The 14,025-nt window shown below is 39.1% G+C and overlaps 1 protein-coding gene and 1 pseudogene across 1 annotated transcript in view; one reads left to right on the top strand and one right to left on the bottom strand.

Moving 5' to 3' along the window:
* COX15 (cytochrome c oxidase 15) overlaps positions 1-14,025 on the top strand; it is a 209,034-nt gene that overhangs the window by 107,827 nt on the left and 87,182 nt on the right. The window lies entirely within an intron of this gene.
* LOC149171478 (chaperone protein ClpB3, chloroplastic pseudogene) lies at positions 2,790-3,700 on the bottom strand (annotated as a pseudogene).

Below are 14,025 nucleotides of genomic sequence, written 5' to 3' on the forward strand. Positions count from 1 at the left end.
ATTAGGAGAGCTTGATGGTTTGAGCGAACATTGAGGGATGCTCAAGAGCATATTGAGGCTCCTAGGAGCACACTTAGGGTGAGTAGACCTTCAAGGGAATTTCCAAACTACATGGCACTTATGAACAACATTATTAATACCAAGGCTTCCAATTTTTAGGTGACAGTTGACCAACAAGTTTGGAGGGATGGCTTGATGAAGGAGAGTTAACTCCAATATGAGGAATGATGTATTTGATATAGTGCCAAGACTAGAGGGAAATTCAATGGTGAGTTGCAAGTGGGTCTTCAAGATTAAACATGCTATAGATAGTAGCATAAAAAAATACAACGTAAACTTTGTGGTGAGAGTATTTTCCCAGGAAGAGGGAGTGGACTACGAGGAGACATTTGCTATAGTTGCTAGATATACTTCCATTCGAGTTGCTTAATGTACTGCTTTAGTCATGAGGTGGAGGATATATTAGATGGATGTTAGGAGATGATTCCTCAATGGGTTGATTGAGGAGGAGGTGTATATAGAGTAGCCTCAGGGTTTTGAGGTACATGGGAGGAGTCTCATGTGTGTAGATTGAAGAAGGCCTTTACGGACTCAAGCAGACACCTAGGGCATGTTACTCCAATATTGATGGGTATTTATAGAGCATGGGCTCCATCAAGAGTGAAGTGGATACTAACTTGTATTTCATACTTGCTGGAGATGATCCATTCATCTTGGTGCTATACATGGATGCTTTATTTCTCTTAGGTGCAAAGAGGCTCATAACAGGGTACAAGGAAGACTTGGTTACAAAGTTTGAGATGAAGGACATCGGGTTGATGCGTTACTTCTTGGGGTTAGACGTATGGTAGAGGTCAGGTGAGATCTTCCTTGGTTAGGGGAAGTATGTAGTAGAGATCTTGAGGAGGTTCGAGATGGAGGACTAGAGACGTATGGCTACACCTATGATCAACAATCTGAAGAAGGTTTTGACTTTGAAGTCAACATTGGTGGATCCCATGTTGTATAGACAATCAATAGGGTCCTTGATGTATTTGGTCAACACTAGGCTAGGTATTTGTTTTGCAATCAATGTTATCGAAACTAGACCAAAACTGGGGGAATTGTTCGGTTTGACCATTTTAACCCCCAAACTGGTCTGACTCAAGGCTTGAAAGTTGAAACTGAAAAAGGCCAGTTTAGTACCGAGTCGACAGGTTATGTATGGCACTGGCCGGTTTCGTACAATGCAACCAAGTATGTTCCAAACACAATTTTTCTTTTAAGAATAATTTTTGAGTGGGGCAACCTAATATTCAAGCCTAGCTCCTACTATTGTTATGCAATCAATGGTATGTAAAAGTGACATTCTCCTTTATCTTTCATTTTCATCCTTTTTCTTAAATTTTAATATTACTATTATTTGTTTTAAGATGTTTGAGAGTGGTTCCAACTTCGTTGGATTTCATTTGGAGAAAGTAGAATTTTAGATCCCACTCAAAATCTAGCACAGGGCTGCGGGGGAGCGCCCCCCGAATCTGCTCCGGAAGTGCGCTCCAAGTGGGAGTGCATTGAGAGTGACCCGGGAGCGTACTCTCGCAAAAAAAAAATTCGCTCCCTGGCTTTCTTCGCAAATTATTTTTTGCAAAGATGTTCCAAACGCAAATGTTTTTCAAAAAAACAAGAGTTTTCGAGTGGGGAAGCCTAATATTCAAGCCTATTGCCCTAGTGTTATTATGCAATTCATGGTAATGTTAAATTTTTAAAGTAAAAGTGACATTCTCCTTTATCTTTCATTTTCATCCTTTTACTTAAATTTTTAACATTACCATGAAATGACTCAGGATGTTTGAGAGTGGTTCCGACCTCATTGGATTTCATATGGAGAAAGTAGAATTTTAGATCTCACTGAAAATCCAGTAGACTTATTAGTTTTTTAGGATTTCAAGATTGGGAGGATTGCAATGTTTCCATTGGATTTTGTCATATACTAGGGTATGGAACTCATATTTAATCAAGAGCACCAATCCCTCTATGTATCTTGATGTTAATGACATTGGTTGTCAAACTCCTTTATCATGACCCTACTAAAAATGTACCCATCACTCAAACAAAATCTTGACTTGTCATGCTATATTTTTTCTATCTTATGTTAATGCTTAGAGGGTGATTTAATGACAAAGATCCCAAGATAGGAAATGATTTTGATGATACGTAGGTCTTTGTTGTAGGATGATTTTTTTGGATGCTAGAGGCCATCTAGAGCGTATTTGTTGATGTATTTTTGGTTCGGAGATGGATTGCACTTGATGCTATTTTGGTTTCCCTTGCTATCTAAATGAGAACTTGTAATTTGCAATGTTCCACCAAGTCTCCGGGACGGGGAGACGCGGGTGCGGGGAGACGCACAAAGGGGACGTGTGGGAGAACCCTGAAATTTTAGGGAAATTTAGGGGAGACGGGGAGACGTCGAGGTATATATAATATAATTTTTAATTATATATATTATAAATTTATATATATGTATATAATTTTGAAATTTTCATGTTCATATTCATTGTTCAATAATGCTAATTCGTCAAGATTCAATACCATAAGATTCAATAATAAAATTCAATATGAAATTCAAATATTCAAATACAATGTACATTGATCCATATCAATTATCATTCATCAATCATCATTCTATAATTTACATTGAAAACCAAAATAATAACTGAAACTAACATATATTCCAAACAGTTGTTTCTATATGATTAAATCAAAAAGTTATAAATAAATTAACTTCTAATATATCTGACCAACCTCCGCTATTTCGCTTTGGTTTTCACTAAAAGAATGACGATAGATGAACCACATACCTGTAATCTTACAATGCTCTTAATTTGTTCATGGTCTAGAGGTTGGAAAACAATATACTCATCAATGCGATTCATGAACTCAGGGCGAAATGTCGTTTGAGCCACTTCCATAACCCTGTTCTTCATTCTCTCATACAGTTCCTCTTTTGAGCCAGGTTCATCATCAAGCCTACTTAGAATGTACTGAGAACCAATGTTTGAAGTCATAATAATGACAGTGTTGGTGAAGCTTACAGTTCGACCCTGAGAATCAGTGACCCTTCCGTCATCTAAAATCTGAAGTAGAATATTGAAGGCATCTGTATGTGCCTTCTCAATTTCATCAAACAGAATAATTGCATAAGGCCTTCTACGTATAGACTCAGTCAACTGTCCCCCTTCTTCATAACCCACATACCCTGGTGGTGCTCCAATTAGCCTTGAAACTGCATGCTTCTCCATGTATTCACTCATGTCAATCCTCACTAGAGCTTCATCAGTATTAAATAAATAGGATGCAAGAGCCTTAGCTAATTCTGTTTTGCCAACACCTGTTGGGCAACGACTGCTAAGTGCTAACAGCAAGCCGCTGCGTGGAGAAGAGTGAGGATGCGCTGAAGCTCTCGTGGGCGCAGTGAGAGCAGATGGAAGAAAAAAATGCGTTGAGGTAAGAGCATAATGAATGGCGGCAGAATGAAAACTTGAAAAGTGGAGTTAACCCTAACTTGTTCATGTAATTTTTTATTTGTAATTGTTAATTTAGTTTATTTTTATTTTTTATGTTTTTTTAATAAATTAATTTTCATTTTTTTATTTTTTTTTTTTGGTTTATAAAGGGTAATTAGACAAAAATGAAGGGGGGACGCCCAGAAGAACCCCATTTTCGGGGGGACGCCCAGAAGAACCCCATTTTTGGGGGGGACGCCCAGAAGTACCCCTTTCGGGGAGTCGAGTCTCCCACATTGGGGAAACGCACCCCCTTGCGTCTCCCCGAGTCTCCCCAAAAGGGGGACGTGGGGAAACGCACCCCCAAGAGTCTCCCCGTCCCGGGTGCGTGGGGTACGAGGGGTGCGCGCACCCCACCCTGGGGGACGCATCCCCGTGGAACACTGGTAATTTGTAGACCTGTGGTTGATGAAGATTATAACTACTAGGTGAATGATGTTATATGGTTTAATCCATGTTTTTATATTTTTTATAATAATTCATCATTCTACATGCTTTTGTTGACATATATGCATCAAAATATATAAAATATATATTATATAATATTCACTCCCAAAATCGATCCTGACCTCGGAGCTTTTGAAAATGTCGCTCCCCGCTTCCACTCCCAAACAACCATGATCTAGCAAACTTAACAATTTTTAGCATTTCAAGATTTAGGGGATTGCAATGTTTACATTAGATTTTTTCATGTATGAGGGTATGGAACTAGCATTTAATCAAGAGCACCAAGCCCTTTATGCACCTTGATGTTAGGTGCATTGATTGTTGAACTCCTCTGTCATGACCCTAGTAAAAATGTACCCATCACTGAAAGGAAATTGTTAGGTCCCTATCATACTAGTGTATCCCTCTTATTGTTATTGTTGTGCCCATGTAGCCCCTATATTGTTATTGTTGTGCCCTTTAGAAGCCCACTATTGTTATTGTTGTGCCCTTACATTATTATTGTTATGTAGGCTTTGATTATATCATGACCCCTTAGACTCCTATATATACAAAGGAGGTCTTGTCATTTGTATCATCCAAAAGTTGTTCTTTTATGTAATGTAAAGGAGGTTTCCCCGTTGAAGAGGATAAATTTTTAAGTCATTGATTTATCTTTTTGTGAACTGGTTGCATAACATTTGGTACTAGAGCTTTGGATTCTAGAGTTTTGCTTCTTCAAACAGTGTTGGGTGTGTGTTATATTTTAGGGTTTCGCTTCTTCAAACAATGTACGTTGTGACGGGCACAGTAGGGGGGTCACAAGGGGGGTGGCAGCCCACCTTGCCTGCACGGGGTTCGGGATAGCGCCTTGAGATTTTTTTTTTTGGACCCTGTATTAGGTGGGCGGACCTACCTATGGTTTTGTGCATGGAATTCACACATGTTTTTGGGCATGATGGTTTTCTGTCCATGGTATTTTGTAGATCCAGTCAAGGGAACTACAGTTATGTTCTAATCCAAGGTTAATGGATTGGGGTTTATGGATGCTTCGACATGTATATATATTTATTGTAACATTGAAAGGAATATAATGAAAAATCAATCTAGTAGTCCCGGTTTTGAGATCCAGGGGAAAATCTTTGTGTATATTTGTTTTATGTTTTATGCTCTCACCATTATTTATTTTCTGTTTTTTAGAATTCATATGCAGGGAATTTTTGTACGGGGTTAAAACCTATTTGATGTCAGAGTAGTTTTGGCTTCAAGGGGACGCCTTTGCCGCTGAGGGGTTTTGCTCGGGTCTGTGGTAGACCGTGTTCAGTGGGAGATCTGCGGGATCGATTCTTGTGGTGAAAGAAGATGGCGAGCAGTGGAAAGATAGAGATCAAGAAATTTAATGGTTAGAGTTTTGAGTTGTGGAAACTCAAGATGTAGGATCTACTGGTGGATAAAGACCAGTGGATCGCGGTATATCCTAGTACTAAACCAATAACAATGTCCGCTGAAGATTGGGTGAAGTTGGATTAGAAGGCAAAGAGCATAATACGGTTGTGTATCTCAGATTCAGTATTGTTGAATGTATTGGGGGAAGCTTCAGCGAAGGCTTTGTGGGACAAGTTGGGGATTTTGTATCAATCTAAGTCTCTGGTGAATAAACTGTTCCTATGGAAAAAGCTGTATAACTTGAGGATGAAGGATGGAGACTCGGTGACAGAGCACCTGAACGCCTTTAATACTGTGGTAAACTAGTTGTTATCTGTTGATATGAAAATTTCAGATGAAGATAAGTGCATCAGTTTGTTGTATTCTCTACCAGATTCGTGGGATAGTCTGGTTGTTGCAATAGGTAGCAATGTAACTGCCTTGTAGTTTGATGAAATAGTCTCATCCTTGCTATCAGAGGAGATGATGCAGAAAAATACGGAGGGCCAGAATGGTGATGCCTTGTTTGTATGAGGACGGTCCCAAAACAGAAACAAAAATAAATTCTCGAGTGGGAGATCTAAATCTAGAGGGAGATCTAAATCTCCAGGAAAACCTGTAAAAGTGTGCTGGAAATGCGGAAAGGAAGGGCACTTCAAAAAGGACTGTAGATCTAAAGCTCCTGAGAAAGGAAAGGGATCTGATGATGCTCCTTCTACAGAGGTGAAAACCACCTTAGATGAAGGTGGGGATGTGTACTTGGCTTCTTCTTCAAGTACACATGTAGATCATGAGGCATGGTTGATTGACTCAGGTGTATCCTTTCACTTCACTCCCCACAGGGAGTGGTTCTGCGAGTATGATAAATATGATGGTGGTGATGTCTTCTTAGGGGATGACATGAAGGCTAGAATCGTCGGTCGTGGAAAAGTCAAGTTGAAGTTGCAAGGTGGAAGGATTAGAACACTTCCGGGTGTTATGCATATTCTTGCATTAGTCAGAAATCTGATTTCTGTAAGCAAGCTGGATGATGTAGGTGTAAAAATAGTGTTCGAGAAAGATACCTGCAAGATGTTTCGGGGAGCACTGGTATTGATGCAGGTAGTTCGGATTGGAACTCTGTACAAGCTTCAAGGTAGGACTGTTGTTGATGGGTGCAATAGTTCTGTGGTTCCTGAATGTGGAGCAGAAAATCTAGTGGTCTTTGAAGAAAAGACTATGCTATGGAATCAAAGGCTTGGACATATTGGAGAGAAGGGCCTTCAAATACTTCATGGTAATGGTATGGTAGCGTTGAAGAAAAGTGTAACTAGGTTCGATATTTGTAAATGTAATTGTGATCTTTGTACCTATCAAGAAAAAGAAATATTATTTTTGTAAATTATACGAATGAGTTTCTTGCTCATTCCATAGGTCTAGAAAAGTCAAAGAGTCGAGATCATGTTATTCTTGAGCATGTATGTAATGAATATGGGTTAACCTAGTGTCAAGTAGCCCTACAAGACAAGCGCAATCCTCCAAAGAAGAAGTCTACCAGCTAAACAATGAGAAAGACACTCATGTCGGCCGCAAAGCACTTACAGATGTCAAGTCGGCTCAAAATTGGTGTCACAATGATATACTGTAATGTCGGCTTGATATGGAAGACATGATCACTATATATATAAGATTAAAGATCAACTTTGAAAGAAAGAAGATTGAATTCCTCAGAGAATCTTGACACAGCGAAATATAACAACATGACTATAATCTCACTATCTCGATGAATGCTCTGTCTTGGTGCTCGGTGAATTCTCTGTCTCGGTGCTCGGTGGATACTCTGTCTCGGTGAAGGAGAATGATACGTTGTCTCGGTAAGGAAGAATGATACACTGTCTCGGTGAAGGAGAATGATACTCTATGCCTGTGATCACGATCTCAACGCAATTACAGTCTCGACCTCTCCAACACAGTCACATAAATTGCAGTCACTGTAATTGTGGATGGAGCTAGACACTCTCGACATATACACAACTTTTAGATCACTGTTCTTCAATGAGTAATACATCAGATCTCTGAGCACACGGAAAAACACATCGAATGATCTAAGTGATGACGCAGATATCTAAACGCAGTCACTAAGTGATCTCGCATATAATCATGGTTACAGTCTCGAATTAAGGGTGGCAAAAAGGATCTCAATGATCTCATCAATTGCGATGAATAGATCCTACAGTAACGTGACTTGGCATGACATACAATTTGGTTGAAGTCATGAACTTGGTCTCAATTTGATGAAGACAAAATTATGAAAAATGCAGAAATAAGAGCTCAGTGAAGATCTAACAAAAAGGCAGCAGTAATGATCATGATGAAGGTGCAATAACCTCAGTGATGGAATTGAACTTTGTAACACAGCTATGATGATGATGATCTCAACAATGACAAAGAAGAGGATTGTTGTCTTGGTCTTGGAGTGGCATTAGAAGTCAAGGGTCATGGTCTTGGTGTTCGTCGATTGGAATCTCTATAAGAAGACAGAATGCGAAAACTTTGTGTTCTTGTCCGTTTGTTTTGGTAGCTATTTGATGAACTAAAGAAGACACACTAAAGAATATGCTATAAGCAAAAAGTTAAATACCTCTTAGATAATTATCATGCAAGAAGAATCTCATTAACTCTAATTGCCCTAGATTCTTCAACATGGAATCAGAGCTATGTTTGTAGTCTAATGAAGGGCAGAAGGAGACATTCAGGGATCAAGTAGGGCATCAAAGCAAGTTGAAGGATATCAAGATCTACCTTGCAGGATCAAACCCTAATTGTGATCAAACCCTAGCAATCTACAACAACAGTCTACAACAACAAGAACTTGTGTCTCCACAGTCATCATTGGAAGACCACCAAGACTCTCATCAAGATATCTACAAATCAAGATAGCTCGAAGGATTTCAAAACAAAGATCACATTAGCTTGGAGAAAGTTGAAACCCTAGCAGCAATCCTGATCTACACTACGAAAGAAGATCATCTGATGAAGCAACAAATCATCCTCATGAAAAGGAGCAACCTTTCTATTGAGGAAAGACTTTCTCATTTGAAAGAAGATCATTCAAGAAGAAGCCCTCATACATCTTTTTCAACCATCATCAACTTGATCAAGGAGAAGATTTTGTCTTCACCAATCAAGTAAGTATTTTTCATTAATTAATTTGGTAAAATGACTTCATGATTGTAATGAGATCCATAGCTTGTTGAGTCATCGAAAGTCCTTGCATAGAATAAGGAGGATTGTCATAATCCTCAAGAGAAGTCAGTGATGTCTATGGAAAGGTCTCTGAAGGTGAAGCATTCTTTGAATGCAACAAGAGACTCATAGGATTCATATGAAATCACTCAAAGGTCCTCCCATGCCTATGTAGCAAAAGAGGAGACATAAAGAGATATATATGAAATGCTAGAAGATATATTCTCTAAAATGCAATGAAGAAGGTCATGTCTTCATGAGATCTCAATTGGGAGGTCTGGGAAAGATGATAAGAAGGTAGTCATCATTGATAAGCAAGGTAACAAATGTCAATGAACAAGAAGGTTACCTCATCCGGCAATTTGTGGTCTCTATAGAGAAAGACAAGTTGCAGACAAAAGTATTTCAAACATGTGCAGAAAGGAAAGGAAAGTTTGGTCCTCAAATAGTATAAGATTCAATGCTATGGAAGAATATGGAAAGAAGCTCATATCACCAGAAAAATGGAGGACGCTGAAGGAAAGGGTCATGGAAAGAGGGAGCAACAGATCTCCAATATGATCAAAATGATCTCCCTCACAAAAAGGGTCCTATCATAAGTTCCTAAATCTTTAGATATGATCATGATAATAAAATGCATCATGGCATCATGAGAGCATTAGAGGCAAGAGCTCGTGGCATCACCATGGGAATCATGAAGGTCAAAATCCATGGTAGTCAAACACAGAATATAACTCTTGGGAACCTCATTGGACATTGAAGGAAATGAAGAAGTCATCCAGGACAGGTCTCATCATACATCAAGTCAAAAAGGAAACATCTGCTAGATGGGGATATACAAGATCCTCAAGATTCTCTGATAGAATCCTAATCGGAGGATTCACTAATCTAGAAGAGGAAGCAAGTGTTTCACCAAGAACTCCAACCTATGGAATTCATGGATGATGTTATGATGACATAAGAAAAGAAGCAAATTAAGGGATTGAAGACACTTCAATCAAGGAAGCTGCTGGAAGAAGCCTAGATGACCTAAAGGTAAAATGAGGTATGTATGCCTATATTTAATTTTATAATGTCATGTCGTATGGTTGCAGGTAACATGGATCATTACTTCTATCTTAAGAAGCATGATCAAGAGAAAAAGGATCTCCTCCTTTGAAAGGATGCAGGAAGGCATAAAGTCACACTAAGATGAAATCAACATAATATGTCCTCATATGAAGTATGAGGTGGTTGACTACAATTAAGAAACTCTGATTGAAAGCTCCTGGGAAAGGAATGTGTGAGGAAGGAAGAGATCATGAGATATGCAAGCATGATGAAGGAAATCAACATCCAAAGGACCAAGAAGATTTGACTAAGAAATCTCCCAGAAAGATATGAAGACTCTGATGAAAGTCTGGAAAAGATGGAGACCCTTGACAATGGATATCTTTGGAGATATGTCAACATGTATGCAGGATACTGATACCTACATGAATATGTCATGATGAAGATCCATCTCGAAAGGTATGATTTGATTTAATGTTATGTTTTGATTTCTTGAGTAATATCTGGATGAGTTCATGCAGGGCTACTGGAACAAGAATTGCAAGTACAAGTACAACCAACATTCATGTGGTGGATGGAAATTCCTGAAAGTAACATGATGAGGAAGAAGTAGCCATATGATGAAGGTTCAAGTTATGCATCAAGGAGGCCACTTTCCATGAAGAAAGGAATGACATGACAAACCAAGAAGGAAAGTGATCGATGGCTGATGCCCTACAAGGAAGAAGCTCAATTGAATTTCATGAGATCAAGGAAAGAAGTTGATCAAGCGTTCGAAGGACCCACGAAGAAGAACTTGTTGATGAAAAAGAAGAGTCCCTTGCTCAGAGGGAGCTGTGATAGGTCCTTGATCAAGAGGTGTTGATTTGGGGTAGCATTGGATGTGCTCTAGCCACAAAAATTGGTGGAGAGGCTAAAGCACATGAGATCTCCAATACCCAGAAATGGTTTGGGTAGAATCTAACCAGTTTTGGGAGATATTAAAATAATTAATATTTTTAATGGAGTCCCTAAGTCTAAACTTAGGGAAAATAAAATATTAATGTGAACTAAAATAAATTGAGTTAGAATGGTCCAAAAGTCATGGATCAAGCCAGATCTAATTTTAGCCGTTGATGAGGGACTTAATCTCGGCCATTGAAATGTCAATGAGAAAAGTATAAGAGGAGGCTTGAGGGTCACTTGGAGAACACACTGAGTTGATCAAGAATTTGATTTTCTAGGGTAGGGCTTGCTGAGGAAATTGAAGGAGTGATTAGAGTTGCAGCTGAGGGGCAGTGAATGCAGTAGCAAAGAGGTAGAGATAGTACTGCGAGCATCAGCACAGAAGTCGGGAGAGGGTTGATTTAGAGCCAGCTAGAGGCCACACAAAAGCAGCTAGAGGCCACGCAGAGGCAGCCAGGAGCTGCACAGAGCCTTAGGAGGGCCAGCATGGGAGACGCAAAGGCTCCAGAGGCTGACACAGAGCCTAGAGAGGCTGACACTGGGCCAGGGAGGCTGACGCTGGGCTAGAGAGGCTGACGCAGACCCTAGAGGTTGATGCTGGGAGATTTCATGGGGTAGATTGGGGCTGATATCTATCTCTGACTGAGAGGTACTACTGCCAAGGGCATTCTCTGTTGGGTGAGCCATTTCTGACACCTAGATTGTATTATGAAACTACTTAATAATAAAACCCTCAAATCACTGCACTGGTTTTCCCGCATTGGGTTTTTCTGGGGGCATTAGTCCAAAAATAACAGTGTACTTGTGTGCTTGTTTTTTTCCTAAAGTTGATGATTTGTATGTGTTGTGACTGTACTTGTATTTACTTTTAGTATTTACATGGTAAATAACTTGTTAATTAACAAAACAAGTAGGAAGAAATAAATCAGAAAGCACAGGAAGGATTTCTAACAGTTAGAGTTAGAAATTCCAACAAGAGGGAGCTTGGATTGGGTCACCCCTGATTAAAAGGGAGTGACAAATGTGTTTTTCTATTTCATGTGTCATGCACTAGACCAGGACTAACAACCGTAGGTTTTAGTGAAGGCCATGAAGAGAAATGTAGACACATGATGGATGTATCCTCCCTAATTGAGAGGGAGAGATAAACACAACATTCTTGTCTTCACCTGGGAAGAAAGAATGGAGCATTGGGTAATCATTTCACATCCGATGCTCTTTGAGGATGTGTAGAGCATCCAAGATAAGAGTAGGCAAGAGGACCGATATTCTTTGAGGGCTGGGAACCCAACATAAGAATAGTCCTAGAAGATCATACTCAGTGAACACTGGGTGGGTATGTACCTTGAGAGACAATGATGAAGGTGTGTAATAATCATTGGTCTCGCCAACATTGTAGCTGATGGTCTCGTGGAGAGATGGCGCTGTTAGTCAAGGCCTTGCACTATGACAATGCTGGTTGATATGATGCTATACAGATGGGATTATCAATCTGATTCTTCTTATGAGAAATTCTTCATATTGAGAATGACCAAGTACCATTGTAAATACCTCCCTAGTTAAGAGGGAGTTGAAGAAAGTGTAACTAGGTTCGGTATTTGTAAATGTAATTTTGATCTTTGTACCTATCAAGAAAAATAAATATTATTTTTGTAAATTATACGAATGAATTTCTTACTCATTCCATAGGTCTAGAAAAGTCAAAGAGTCAAGATCATGTTAAAGAACTCTTCTTGAGCATGTATGTAATGAATATGGGTCAACCTAGTGTCAAGTAGCCCTCCAAGACAAGCGCAATCCTCCAAACAAGTCTGCGAGCTAAACAATGAGAAAGACACTCATGTCGGCCTCAAAGCACTTACAGATGTCAAGTCGGCTCAAAATTGGTGTCACAACGATCTATTGTAATGTCGACTTGATATGGAAGACATGATCACTATATATATAAGACTAAAGATCAGCGTTGAAAGAAAGAAGATTGAACTCCTCAGAGAATCTCGACACAATGAAATATAACAACGTGACTATAATCTTACTATCTCGATGAATGCTCTGTCTTGGTGCTCGATGAATTCTCTGTCTCGGTGCTCGGTGGATACTCTGTCTCGGTGAAGGAGAATGATACTCTATGCCTGCGATCATGATCTCAACGCAATTACAGTCTCGTCCTCTCCAACACAGTCACTGTAATTGTGGATGGAGTTAGACACTCTTGGCATATACACAACTTTTAGATCATTGTTCTTCAATGAGTAATACATTAGATCTCTGAGCACACAGAAAAACACATCGAATGATCTAAGTGATGATGTAGATATCTGAACGTAGTCACTAAGTGATCTCGCATATAATCATGGTTACAGTCTGGAATTAAGGGTGGCAAAAAGGATCTCAATGATCTCATCAATTGCGATGAATAGATCCTACAGTAACGTGACTTGGCATGACATACAATTTGGTTGAAGTCATGAACTTGATCTCAATTTGATGAAGACAAACTTATGAAAAACACAGAAATAAGAGCTCAGTGAAGATCTAACAAAAAGGCAACAATAATGATCATGATGAAGGTGAAGGTGCAATAACCTCAATGATGGAATTTAACTTTGTAACACAGCTATGATGATGATGGTCTCAACAGTGACAAAGAAGAGGATTGTTGTCTTGGTCTTGGAGTGGCATTAGAAGTCAAGGTTCATGGTCTTGGTGTTTGTCAATTGGAATCTCTATAACAAGAATTATGTGCGAGTTTTCCTCTCCAAGAGGGAGAGGTTTTGGCCCTGGCAAAATGCCAACAATGTGTTCTTGTCTCTTTATTTTGGTAGCTATTTGATGAACTAAATAAGACACACTAAAGAATATGCTAATAAGCAAAAAGCTAAATACCTCTCAAATAGTTATGATGCAAGAAGAATCTCATTAATTCTAATAGCCCTAGATTCTTCAATAGGTAGAAGGTATGTTTAATTTCTCTTTGGATTGTGATTTCTGTGAAAGTTGTGTATATGGGAAGTAGAATCGGGTGAGCTTCACTCTGGTGCTAAGAGGGTGAAACAAATATTAGAGCTTATGCACAATGATGTGTTTGGAATTGTGTCGGTTCCATCACTAGGTAATTCTGTGTACTATGTATCATTTATAGATGAATTCTCAAGGAATACATGGATATATTTCCTCAGGAAGAAATCTGAAGTCTTTGACAGGTTTAAAGAATTGAAGGCTTCGATGGAAAACTAGAGAGAGAAGAAGATAAAGGTACTGAGGACAGATAACGGTGGAGAGTCTTGCAAGAAGGAATATGAAGAGTTTTGTAAGAAGTGTAGTATAGCATGACAAAAGACTATTCCATACACACCTCAACAAAATGGAGTTGCAGAAAGAATGAACATGACATTGATGAAAAGGCAAG

Source organism: Pinus tabuliformis, chromosome 4_2, assembly GCF_031772625.1.
Source record: "Pinus tabuliformis cultivar Carrire ecotype Pingquan chromosome 4_2, CPIR1, whole genome shotgun sequence".
Lineage (NCBI taxonomy): Eukaryota > Viridiplantae > Streptophyta > Pinopsida > Pinales > Pinaceae > Pinus > Pinus tabuliformis.